Genomic DNA, 13,214 nt, shown 5'->3' on the forward strand with positions numbered 1-13,214 from the left:
AGAGGCAGCATGACAGAGTCAAAAAAAGCCACAATTAGAAGTCAGATCTGGTGTCAGGACCCCCATTAATTAACTGTGCAATCAGCAAAATTTTCACAGAACCAACTCAGCCATTGTAAGCAAACAGACTGTGAGCTGATGTAAATGAGCAGCAGCCATAGAAACAGCTCAGTCAAGGGCCCGGTGAAATGAGTACACTCTCCCTCAGCAGTCGTCATAGGAAGCTTCCCCTTTTGGATAGGAGGCAGCTGCCTCATTTTCAGAACAGACCAAGAACCATTGCCCCATGGTTCCCAGCCTTAAGTTTTGCCACACCTTGTAGATTCTAGAAAAGCTACTGTCTTTACGACTGCTCACTGAGGCCAGAGAGACACAGCATGACTCACTCATCTAAGCCATGTGCAAGGAGGCTAGGGACATAAGTGACCTTACTTGGAACCAAATGAGCTGCGATGGGGGAAAGCAGAATTATTGTTCAGGTAAAATTGCCATGAATGAGGAAAAGTAAATATTAGATAGAAACAGCAAAAGTTAGCATACCAGAACAGACATTTTCTATGGCCATAGTTATCTGTGTTTGTTTGCTTAGGCAAAAAAAATTTTTTTGGTTTTTCCAGACAGGGTTTCTCTGTATTGTTTTGGAGCCTGTCCTGGAACTCTCTCGGTAGACCAGGCTTGGTCTCGAAATCACAGAGATCCACCTGCCTCTGCCTCCCGAGTGCTAGGATTACAGGCATGCGCCACCACCACCCGGCTTATGCAAAAACTTTAAGAGTAACTGTTTAGTATACATCACAAAGTTACTCTGAGCAATAAATAAAGCAACACAGCTGAAAAATCTTTGTATCTCTATAATCTAGAAAGAATATGTGATAGAATTATTTTCTATTTATGTTATCATAAATATCAATCCCTGTTACTCTACCTACCCAGCTTTCTGCTTTCATTTGGCTGACACACTTCTAATAAAGTAGTCACTAATAAATATGGAATTTTATGATCCAAAAATATAAAGAATAGCCATCTTGACATATTATTTCCCCCATGAGGAATGCCTTATGTAATTAAGATATATTGGCTAAAGTTGGCAAATCAAGAAACAGAGGTATATTAAAGTTGTAAAGTACTTGTTGCACAGACTCTTCCTGGGAGATATGAACAAATAAATCAAGAAAAACATTTACATCCATTTATTAATAAAAAGAAGCATAGACATCTCAAACAAATAACCTAATTATGTACCTCAAGGTCTTAGAAACCAAAAGATAAGTCAAAATTTTAAAAAGTTAATGGAAAGTAAAAATAAAAAGGCAGTATTTACTGAAGACTAAGAAAAAAGATAGTACATAGAATCAAACAAAAACTTGACTCATTGAAAAGGTAAAAAAAATTAATAAACCCTTAGCCAAACTGACCAAAGGAAGCCAAATGGTCTTTATAATATGCATGGTGAATTGTTAACCTCCTCAGTATAGGACATTCAGACAAGTTACTGTGGTGGTTTGAGTGAGAATGACCCCGAAAGGCTCACGTGTTTGAATACTTGGTCCCTAGTTGGTGTAACTATTTGAAATTAGGAGGTGTGGTCTTGTGGGAGGAGGTGTGTCACTGAAGGCAGGCTTGTAGTTTCCAAAGACCCATGTCATTCACGATTAGCTCTCTCTGCCTCATGGTTGTCAGCTCTCAGCTGCTGCTCCAGTACCATGCCTGCCTGCCTGCTGCTATGCTCCCCACTATGATGGCATGGACTTTGACCCTCAGAACCATGAACCCTAAATTAAGTGCTTTTCCCCCCAAGTTACCTTGGTTATGGTATCTTTTCACAGCAATGGAAAGGTAAGACTGTTACTACATAACCTTTCGGTGCTTTAGCTGCTCTTCAGCGATGAGGGATGGTAGCAGTACATACCTCATTAGATTAGAAAGTCCTGGCTTGTTGCACTTAATATGTTGTCAGCCATTACCTTCTATTATTACTCCCATCTGCAAAGATCAGTTATAAGAGGTAAGCTTATAGAACAATGTGCAAACCATATAGAGAACGAACAAAAACCAGAAGCTCTAATGGCCAGTAAGATCAACTTCAGTAATAACAAATGAAAAATGAAAGAAACCCAAGCATATCATTTTTTTTAAAAAACAAGCAAATCTCCAAATCTTAAGAAGTCAAGATGGTATAATCACCAATAGAGTTGATGTCTAAGAAATGGGAACCCTTCTATGTTACTGACAAAAGAGAAAAGTGATAAAACGTTTACAAAGATAATTTAGCAGTATTTAGTAAAAGTCATTAGACTTTGAATCATTTGTTCAGGAACTACACTTCCGGAAATTTATCCTAAAAAGTAGTTGAGACCTTGAAGTTGTGTGCAATGGTTGTTGCCAGTTGGTTCAGCAAATTTTGTGTATTGATGTTACCCATCCCACATATTTAAAAACAATAGATAGAGAAAGAAATATATAGATGTAAAAATGTTCATAATATATTTAAGACAAAGTACCCTAATTTATATTTGTATCTAATAGATAACATTTATATTTTTTAATTTTTATTTTTAAATTTAAATTTAAATTGGAAACAAGGTTGCTTCACCTATCAATTCCAGGCCCCTCTCCCTTTCCCTCCCCTCCTCCCACGCCCTCCCACCAACTCCTCCAATATCCCCTCATTTCCCCAGGGAGGGTGAGGCCCTCCATGGGGGTGTCCATAGTCTGTCATTTCATTCAGGGCAGGGCCTAGACCCTCCCCTGGGAGTCCAGGGTGAGAGTGCATCTCTCATTGTTGGATGGGCGCCCAAAGTCCATTTGTATACCCGGGATAAATACTGATCTACTACCCAAGGCAATAATATTTATACTTAGTAAATACTATGAAATTTAAATAGATAGGAAGATCTAGATTGAAGATAGAATTCCAACCAATTACAAAGCAAATTCAAGGTCAGCCTTAGCTATACAATGAGAATTTGTCTCAAAAAAAATCAAAACAAAAGCACCAACTGTATGTGGATGCAGATATGCTCACATCATATTTCTGACCCAGTTTGCTTTCTACTGCTGTCACAAAGACCATGACCAAAGCAGCTTGGGAAGGGAAGGGTTTACTTGGCTTGCATATCTTGAGCACAGTTCATCATTTACTGAAGTCAGAGCAGGAACTCAAAAAGTCAGAACTTAGAGGCAAGAACTGAAGCAGGGACTGTGGAGGCATGCTGCTAATTGGCTTGCTCAATTTGCTTTTGTGTATAGACTATCACCAATCATTAATCATGATAACACCCCACAGACTTGCCTGCAGGCCTATCTGGTAGAGGCATTTCCTCAATTGAAGTTCCCTTTTCCATAATGACCTTACCTTGACTCAATTTGACAAAAAAACACTAACCAGACAAATTATGCATGTTTTAATGATATAGTTTATGTTAGTTCTTCATTTTACATAGAATTGTGAAGAGATAGTGAAGTACTTTTGTTATTTTCGTGTAAATTACTTGTGTATCATATATAAAATATATAGTAGTTCCATACAAATGTAATTTATATATTTGAAGTGGTAAGTACAGCATTGTACTGGAACTTGTTCTTTTGAAATAATTCCATAGTATATAAATGACTCCAAGTTTTCTTAGAGATAAACTAAGTGCCTCTGTAAAGACAAGGCTCTCAAAGGGTAATAAATACACTCTAAGTGCCTTTATGCTTTGTAAAGCAAAGACTGATAAGGAAATTCAGTGTAGCTCATTAAAAGAGAGAGAAACGGAGCAGCCATTTTTCCCCTTCTCAGTGAAGGTACTGTGCTGCTTGGAAGTTTTTGCTAGGAAATGTCATAGAAAGTGCGATGCCACTGAATGCTTGGCACTTCACCACAAGTGATATTTTGAAAGACCACAGTTCTTAAGGCCTGTGCTTCTTCAGGGGAATTCAACATGAAAGCTAACAGGATGCTGGGAGACTCAACCATGGAACCAAGAGGAACCTTGAGCTGTTATCCAGCCATTCAACATAATGTGCTCAGCACCTGTACATGCAATCTATAGATTATCTGGATACAGTCACCCATCCCTGCCCTCAGAGAGTTGGGCAAATAATAACTACAACATAATTTAATATGTATAAGAGAACATTTCTCTAAAAGTCAATTCAGAAGAGCTATAAAATTTGAACATAAAAATAGGTCCCTAAGGAAATCCCATTCATTCTCTTCAAATGCCTTATAGGCAACTTGGACTTTTCTCTGTCCCTCACAACACAAACTAGTTGTTTGGCAGTTTCTCCAATAATTACCGAGTGAATCAATTAGGGTCTTTTCAGGTGCAGATGGAGGCATTTATTAATTCTCTCATTAACATCTTTCTAGAGGACATGTGTTTAATCGTCTTTATTGTGCTTCTTCCAACATTTTGAGTGGCCCAGTTAGCTACTCTCATTAGCTCCGTGTCTCCCATTGGCTCCTACTGGGAAACATGGGCACGATGAGAAGGTGTACCTTGCGGATGAGAGTTAGCAGAAACTGCCATGACAACCCAGAGATATATTTCTCATCAACCTGATTAACCTAAAAGTGAGTCCCTTATGTCTTGACACATCTTTCTGACGGTGATTCAGAAATTAATTTTGGCTTGGAAACTAATAATCAGCCTGAACTGCATTTGTTTAGATGACTATCTAGATATATACTTGTGTGTTGTATAATTAAAAGAAAAATAATGTATGGCTCACTTTGCCTGAGGACTCCTGTCCAGGCAATCAATTCTATGCTAATGTCAGTTCTTAAACACTAGGTGGTGTCACATGGCAGGAACGGAAAAGGCACCCTGGGCTCTTTAAATAGCACCGGGGCATCTGTCCTCAGCTGACAATCCCAGTGGGGACCTTCACACCTGTCCCCTGCTGCTGTCTTGGGTTTTGCTCACTCTAGATCTCTGGCTCCTGTCTCCTGACCTTGACTTTGCAGTCTCCCTTACCCTGGCTCTTAATGCCTCTTCAGATCACTAGACTTTTAATGCCTCTTCAGATCACCTTGGCATTATCCAGTGACTCTGCTCCATTTCTTGACTCTTGGATTAGATCTAACAATGGCTTGCTACTTCTTCAGAACTCAGCCCCATGATGTAGAACTTGACTTGCTTATGCCATACCACATATGACAAAATGGTCTACTAAACATAAACAAATAAAAAGATAGATAAATATTGTGAATCCAGATTGATGGTTGTTTATCTCAATTCCATTGTACTTTAATTCATTGGTATGTATGTCAGATGTAATTGACACAGACACAATGAAAATTAATGTAAGCAAGGGAAATTATTGGACTGTGTATCAGGGTTGAGCTGTCTGGGGCATGATTCTCTGAGGGCAAGCCTCTGTGTTCACACAGGTAGATAAATGGCTTACTCTGTTAAACAGGAGAGGATATCTCTAGGCATATACAATTTTGAGTTCAAAGTAACACTTCATTTTTCCAGAATTTTGCATATCATTCACAAATTCTCCAATTGGTTCTGCCTGCATTAGATCACACTGTACTCCAAGGGAATTAGGAGGCAGTCATTAGTCAGATCTGAGTCTTGCCCCACACTAAGGCTTCAGGCTTGCGATCTATTGTGAGATGAAATCAATTGGCGGAAAAGTCTAACAGATTTTCCAAAACTGTAGCTACCGTAGTCATCATAATGTGGTGCATTGAAGCAGAAAGGCCCCCATGCTACCATAAGCTTGAAAATGTTCTATCTTAGAAAGCAAACGTTCTTTTCCGTAGGTGGAACTGAAGTCTAGAAAAATGAGCTCTGTATGCTACAAACAATAAAAACATCACAGCAGGAATGGGAAAAACCCACAGTGTGGGCGTGCATGCTCTCCTGCAGCCTCAGACGCTCTTGCACTGGAATCCCATTCCCCATCTTTTGATAATTCAGCTCTGATGTTTTCAGCTGCTCATTCAGCCACATCTGCTCTTCCGCTGACCTTAAGAAGGGGTAAGGAAGCTTGCCATTGCCTTGGAATTCAAACGATCCAAAGCATTGGACCAGGCAGTATGAAATCTGAAACATAACTCTGTAAATCAAAAGCAAAGGCGTGGAAGACAATTAAAACAATGTTCCCGCCCACACTCCACTCTCACCAATAAAACAATGTAATCCTGTTCCAAAGTGATATATTTTCATAGGTAGGGCCATAGAAATCCCATAGGAAAAAAGGAACAATTCTTCCTGAAAATGAGCTCATACACAAAAAGGAACAGGCCACTAAAGGGCATAGCTCCAACTGAGGGAAAACTAGGAATCAAGTAGAGGAGAGGAAGTCAGAGGGGCAAGCACCCAGAAGGCATGGAGTCTGGGAAGATTATAAAATGGGCACATTAAAATCGGCATAGAAAGCCAGTGGAAGAGTAGGAATGGGGAGAAGAGAAGAACTCAACGCAAAAATAGAGCTTGGCCAATGAAAATGCAAATATTGACATTAAAAACTCAATGGATGACATAAATGTCATATTATAAACCTACTGGCAAGTGGAAGATGAAGTTGACAAATGGTCCAGAATGAATGTAGCACAGGCTTAAAAAATATGACAGGTTGGTTAAGAGATGTGAATGATAGCATAGAAAGGAATCCAGAAGATATCAGCAAAAAATTCAGAAGGAGAAATGAAAGGGAATGATGTGAGGCCATATTTGAAGAGACTGTGAATAATAATTTTCTAGAGGTAAAGAGGCAAATTGAAATATCACATAGTATTTACAGCTTCATAAGTGGAAAGTAATTCTATAGCCAATACATTTTAATTTTTAGTTGTTTTTAAATCCCCCTCGTGTATGTGTGTGTTTGTGTGTGTGTGTGTGCATGCTTTTGATCAGATAGTAGTTCACTAATTAGGAAGCATCAAACTCTAAGTGAAGTAATAGGACATAAGAAGAAAATGTAAAAGGCCTTTGAGGAAGTACTAAGAGGGGTGGGGGAATAAATGATTGCTTGAAGTGCAGTGAGCTGAAAGATCAGTAAAGATAAAGTGCAAATCTTAAGGGAACCAGAAAGGTAAGATTGGGTCCTTAGTATGAAGGTCACTCACAGTTAGAAATTGTCCAAGAATAGTGTCCTCATTAGGAGTAAATGAATCCCAAGAGGAGAGGACTGTCCAAGGCCTGGTGGGAAATAACCAATAGCCCAAGACCCAAATTCAACAAAAATGTAATTTAAAACTAAAAGTGAAATATACTTTCAAATATAGTTTACTATTCATATGTCATCAGTTAGAGATCTTTCAAGGGATATAATTAAGTAGAAATAAGAAACTTATCTCAGTAAGAAATGAGGAGTGGAGGACATTAAACTACGGTATTGGCAGAAACACTCTTAGATAAAATGAGAAATGACTGCTGCAGACATAATGAAGATGAATAGAGAGGGGAGAATGGGGTAGACAGCGACTCCAAATTCTGCTCCAATATTCAAAGACAATGGATGTTAGATAGCTATAGGGAGAGAGATAATGTGGACATAGTAGAGATACAGCAAAGACATACTTACTGTAGCACTCCAGATTTCACTCATCCAAACATCTCTCAAGCTGGTACAAGAGAGTCTGAGAACAGGCCACAATTCTCTATTTTTTGCAATGAAAGCCTACTGTGAAATCTTGGTATTCTCATCATTTTGAACTGTGCAAGTGGTACCACATGCTAAGAAGCTGGGCTTGTCTTCTGCCGCACCTTTTCCTAGGTAATAGAAGCTTCACATTCCTTTTAGCCCAGTTTGAAAATTTTTCCTGTTGCTTAGAGGCTCCACAGTATGCCATAGTCTAAACCCAGAAAACCCAGCCATAAGAGAATGAGATGCACTAAGCAACCTGTACACGAGGCAGCAGTAGGAGCAGAGTTCTTATAATTAACAAAAGAAATTAGTGATCCATGGGTGAGAATAGCCATGCCCGTGTGATGGGTTGCTTTTCTTCCTGGAGCCAAGCTACTTCTGATATTTAATCGTCATCTGCTTTATTAATTCACCACAGGAAATTACTGTCATTGGGACTTCAAGAGTCCTAGGATCATATGGTCTTTCTCGCACCCGGTTTGCATACAGGAACAAATACTATCCAGAGGTGTGTGTGGTACCCATGGAGACAGGTGGAAGTTGACTGGTCTGTTAGATGATTGTCTTTATCTTCATCATTCACAAACTCACAAAAAGCTACTTAAAGAGCAATATTAAGCTACACAAAGTATACAGGGAAGGGTTCTCTTATGATACTTTATTAGGGAGAAGTCACTTACATGAGAAGCCAAGAATCTGAGGTCAGTGCTCTGCTGGTCTCCCAACCTCCACCAGAACCCCAAGAGAAGAGTGTCCTCTTCCTCCTAGGTCTTTATGTCCCTGCCTTCTCCCATATATCTGTGGCCACGCCCAAATGGGTGTGCTTAGTGCTACAGGTAGGTAAGATCTCTCCCTACAGTTACTTTCCAATGAGACCTGAAATTTTGGGTTTTTAGCAACCACCACCAAATACAAAGAACTACAAATACAAAGTTTGACAAGATAAATAGAACCGGCCCTTTCTCTAATGCACAGAGCTGTGATGGTGAACTGCAGTCTTCAGTTCCATGATTCTTCTCCATTCCTCCATGATTAACCAATTCCTCCTTGATGCAGTGTCCTTTTGTCATGGGGCAAAACTATTATTGTCTCTATCTAGTGTCCTTCAGTGTCTGGTTGGGAGAATTGATAACGTTTTCTAGTTTTTGACTCTGCCATGACCAGTGACGTTCACTGATAGGAGGGTACCTGGTGGCAGATGGTAATTCATACTAGGTAGCAGGCTGTATAAGGCAAGAATAAACCATGACTTTAGCCTCCTATCAGGCAAGCTTCACCAAAACTTAAGAACTTCTAGTGACAGTGTGATGGAAAACTCTGAATGCTGAATTTTCAGTGGGATATCAGAGACTTAGAGTCTGAAGGAAGTCAGGAGTCTCATACCACAGGGGTAAAAGGTACAAACTAATAAAAAGGTAAAACATGACAGTTTCAGGAGCTCTATATTAAGACTTTTTCCTCATAAGGTGTGGTTTATTTCAAACAAACTTAAGTTTAACTTCTCATTCTATATAACCAGGAAAATATCTTTGATTTAAAGTTCCCTGTTTTGAATTTTTTTCTACAATTTTTTTCAAGGAACAAGGGACCAAATCAATATTCACCCATAGTTTTGGCCCAAATTAAAATCCCTCTTGGCCTGCAGAATATAATCTGTTCATACTACATAATGCATTTATGTAGCAGGCTTGTTATAGGTCTGACATGGGTTCTGCCTTCCTGAGGCATGTGATGCTGAGGAAGTCTAATTAAACTCTGAGAAAGAGCAGCTGTTCTGTAATAGTGGATGAACTCGGGACCCATTTTTCAGAGCCTCACTGCGAGGCCTGGCACCAGCCATTGGATGATAAATGAACTGTCCCTGAATGCCCAACTCCCGTGCTAATAGCTTTAAAATATCAGTTCTTTATGAGAAAGAAGTTGGGAACTTTGATCAATTTTTCTGTCCCAGGGGTCCACAGATACGTCATTTTTCCCACTGGTGGAATGGCAGGCAGTGTTGTGAGGCAAGGGTAGAAGTTCACTCACCATTTAGATGTTCTCTATAGGTTAACAATGTCACACCTCATATCAAAATGTAGTAGATAGGGTTCCCAGTAAATTCTTATGTGAACTGAGACATAATGAAATCCAGACGACTCTCTACTGCATTTTCCTGTTATACTGGAATTATAATGCAGCTTCATATGGTATTTACAGAGGGGTGGACTTCAAACTGGATATATGAACACAATAGCCCAGGCCAAAGGGCTTATTTTCCAAATGACAGCTAAACAGTCAAATGTGTCTAAGTGCCATGAATGTGACTGTCATATTTGAGGGTATTGATTTCAAACTTTATCTTACCATGTGTAACTTTGTTCTTTTCATATGTCTGCATTCCTATCCTCATGTGTTTGTTTCCGTGGAGATTTGAATATTACTTTTTATGTGAAAGGTGACCATTCTTCAGTCTTTCCTTGTGATGTTCATAAGAAAAAATCATGGAAGAAACTATGCAAATTATTTTATTAATAATTCTGATAAAGTTTTGGTAGAAAACTCTTGATCTTTGAACATTCCTCAGATGTAGATGGGGTGGATTTTACTTCTTGATGGAATCTGTCAGGTTTCTCATCATCCAAGTGGGAGCTTTAATATACCCAGGGAAAGACGAACCTCTTTAGATGGGAGATTGAATGAAGCTGTGGATTATATAAATAGATAAGATAAACTTTATAGGGAGTAAAACTAGAAAATCGGACTTCAAGTATGCAAACCTGGTTCCTGGGATGGGTACAAAAGGCCAGGATATTCATCACATGAGGAAGGACTGAAATTATAAAAAGCAAACTTATAGAAATGTTAAATATGAAAATCAAAATAAATTACTTAATAGATACACAAAGGACCAACTACTAGTGAGCTCAGAAATTCAGCTCTGCAGGAGAGTAAGATGCAAAATTCAACCACAGCCATCACAGATAATAATTACCTTCCTCAAAGCAACCTTCACAAGTCCAAAATAATTAGAAGACTTTTAAATAATAGATGTCTAAAATATCTACAGAGAAAATCTTACTTTTGGCAATGGACAAAATAGTCTCAAAAATCAGGATTATAGTTTGAATATAACTCCCAAATTTCATATATTGGAAACTTAATCAGCAATTCAACAATGCAGAGAAATGGGACCTTTAAAGAGTGATGAGGTCATGAGTTTCTGCTCTTATGACTATTAATGTCATTGTCACAGAAGTGGGTGACTTATCACGAGTGAGCTCAAGAGTAAGGCTGTTTTTCCCCTCGCATACACTCACCTTCCATTGCACTCTATAATGGATGACACAGCATAAGCTCCCTACCCAGTATGGGCCCTTGATCTTGGATTCAGCCTTTAGAACTGCAAGAAGCACATATATGTGACTTACTCACCCTCTGATATTCTGTTACAGCAGCACAAAATGAACTAAGATACTCAGTAATATAACAAACGAGCTTGAGTGTGTTCATTGCTCTTTCAGAGGAGCAGGGTTAAGTTCCTAGAATCCAAGTTAGGCAGCTCACACACACGTACAACTCCAATTCTAGGGTGTTCAAATACCTCTTCTTGACTCCTTGGGCACCTGTACACAATAGCACATACACATGCATACATAAACATGTCATTACTGTGAAATAGGGCAAAAAAAAAATGGATCCCCAGGGTTAAAGAACCACTGGGTCGCAGATCAGATTCTTTTGGAATCACAAACAGCATGAGAGCTGCAGAGATGGTGTCTTTTGAGTTTCAGAAAAGACACATGGGACATCCAGGAAAGAAACCCAAGTCATATGCAGAGGTAGAAGTAATGAGGTTGACCTTTGACTTAACCAGTGACATCCGATTTTAGAAGGTGGAAACACAGCACATTTTTCCTTCTAAGGGAAAGAGTGTGGAACTCAGGCAATATGTCCCTCCAACATAAAGACTACATCACTTTGAGAGTTTTAATAAAAATGGTAGGACTGTTCTGTTGCGAGGAAAAAGCTAAAGACTTAATCCACACCATTCTGAAAATAAACTGCAGCCGGGCGTTGGTGGCTCACACCTTTAATCCCAGCACTCGGAAGGCAGAGGCAGGCAGATCTCTGTGAGTTCGAGACCAGCCTGGACTACCAAGCGAGTTCCAGGACAGCCTCCAAAGCCACAGAGAAACCCTGTCTCGAAAAACCAAAAAAAAAAAAAAAAAAAAAAAAAGCTGCAAGAATTACAGAGCTAAATGCTTAGAAAAACCACAAACAGGAAGTCTTCCTGTGGGTTATTTTTTTTAATGTTGATGTCATCTGATTCAGAATCTAGAAACTAAGCTGGCAAGATGGTTCTGTGGATAAAGTTCCCACTGGACAAGCATGAGAGCCTGAGTTCAGATTCCAGAACCCAAATAAAATGTCAAAAACAGAGGGCAGATGCCTGTGGCCTTGGTGCTTAGAGTCAGGGCAGGGAGCAGAGACAGGGGGATCAATGGGCTTGCTGGTCCACTTGTCTAGTTAGCTATTTGGTGAGCTACAGGTACAGTGAAGAGACCCAGTCTCAAAACACATAAGGGAGAAAGTAATACAACAAGGTTCCCTCTGGCCTCTACATGCATATTCATGCATACACATGCATGTACATGAATATCCATTCAGCACGCATGCACACAAAAAAATTTAAAAATCCACAAGAACAGTAGAGAAAAAATAGCCACTATACCTGTGACTTTAAAAACAAAGAGCTTTAGTAGAAAATGAAGGATGGACTACAAGAAGTATCTGTAATGTCTTTGACAATATTAATATATTAAACACACAGTCAGTGTATTTAAGATATTAATGCAATAGCATCTTGATAGAATTATGAATAATGAATTTATTATTTTCTGTGTTTTGTGTACAGATATGGATATATTACTCTGCATACACATAGTCAGTGTTGCCAAGTTTGAACACAAAGGAACTCATGTTCTTTATGGCAATATTGGAATAAGTTTTAAATATGCCCAACAAAGCAAGTTTGAGAAGCCTTCCTCAAGAAAGTATCTGTTTACATCAATAAAGATATCTATACATTGCAACAGCCTGCCAGCAATAAAAATGTGAATAGCCATAGATGTTTATTGATAAAGAAGAGATTAAATATTTCATCCTATATGCAAGGTCTGAAAAAATCCAGGGTCTTTCATAAATGTATTATACAGAAAAATCTCTAAAATTTTCAAGTTACAAAATTTCTGAAAAATGTGCATTACATAATAGCATTTATACAAAAGACTGAATAGGCATATAAATACAAGTAGATGCAATAGTATGGTTTCAGGCACTACACTCTTTGCACTTATACATTGCCTTTATCTTTAATACACATAGTTATATTACTGTTATAGTTTGATAATAAAAGTGATTTAAATACCAAATACATTTTAATATGAATAAAATATCTTGCCTACTTACCTAATAGAATTTAAGATTATAGCCCTATAACCTATAGTTGGAATAATAGTTGACTCATTTTTGTTGGCAGGTTTTTGTCTACTAATGAATGAATGAGTGATTGATTGACAGATATATAATGGCGATCTCATGGTAGACAGAGGTAAAAGGTGTATAGAAGTATATGTGTTTAT

The 13,214-nt window shown here is 38.6% G+C and overlaps 1 protein-coding gene and 1 long non-coding RNA gene across 2 annotated transcripts in view; one reads left to right on the forward strand and one right to left on the reverse strand.

Annotated features, from left to right (window-relative positions):
- Slc9a9 (solute carrier family 9 member A9) overlaps positions 1 to 13,214 on the forward strand; it is a 534,247-nt gene that overhangs the window by 181,598 nt on the left and 339,435 nt on the right. The window lies entirely within an intron of this gene.
- On the reverse strand, positions 10,082 to 11,130 carry LOC106021994. The gene is made up of 2 exons (XR_001197099.2): positions 10,890 to 11,130; positions 10,082 to 10,274 (listed from the first exon to the last, which is right to left on the reverse strand). It is a non-coding gene; the product is annotated as an uncharacterized LOC106021994 (long non-coding RNA).

Source organism: Mesocricetus auratus, unplaced genomic scaffold (assembly GCF_017639785.1).
Source record: "Mesocricetus auratus isolate SY011 unplaced genomic scaffold, BCM_Maur_2.0 Super-Scaffold_100691, whole genome shotgun sequence".
In the NCBI taxonomy this organism is placed as follows: Eukaryota; Metazoa; Chordata; class Mammalia; order Rodentia; family Cricetidae; genus Mesocricetus; species Mesocricetus auratus.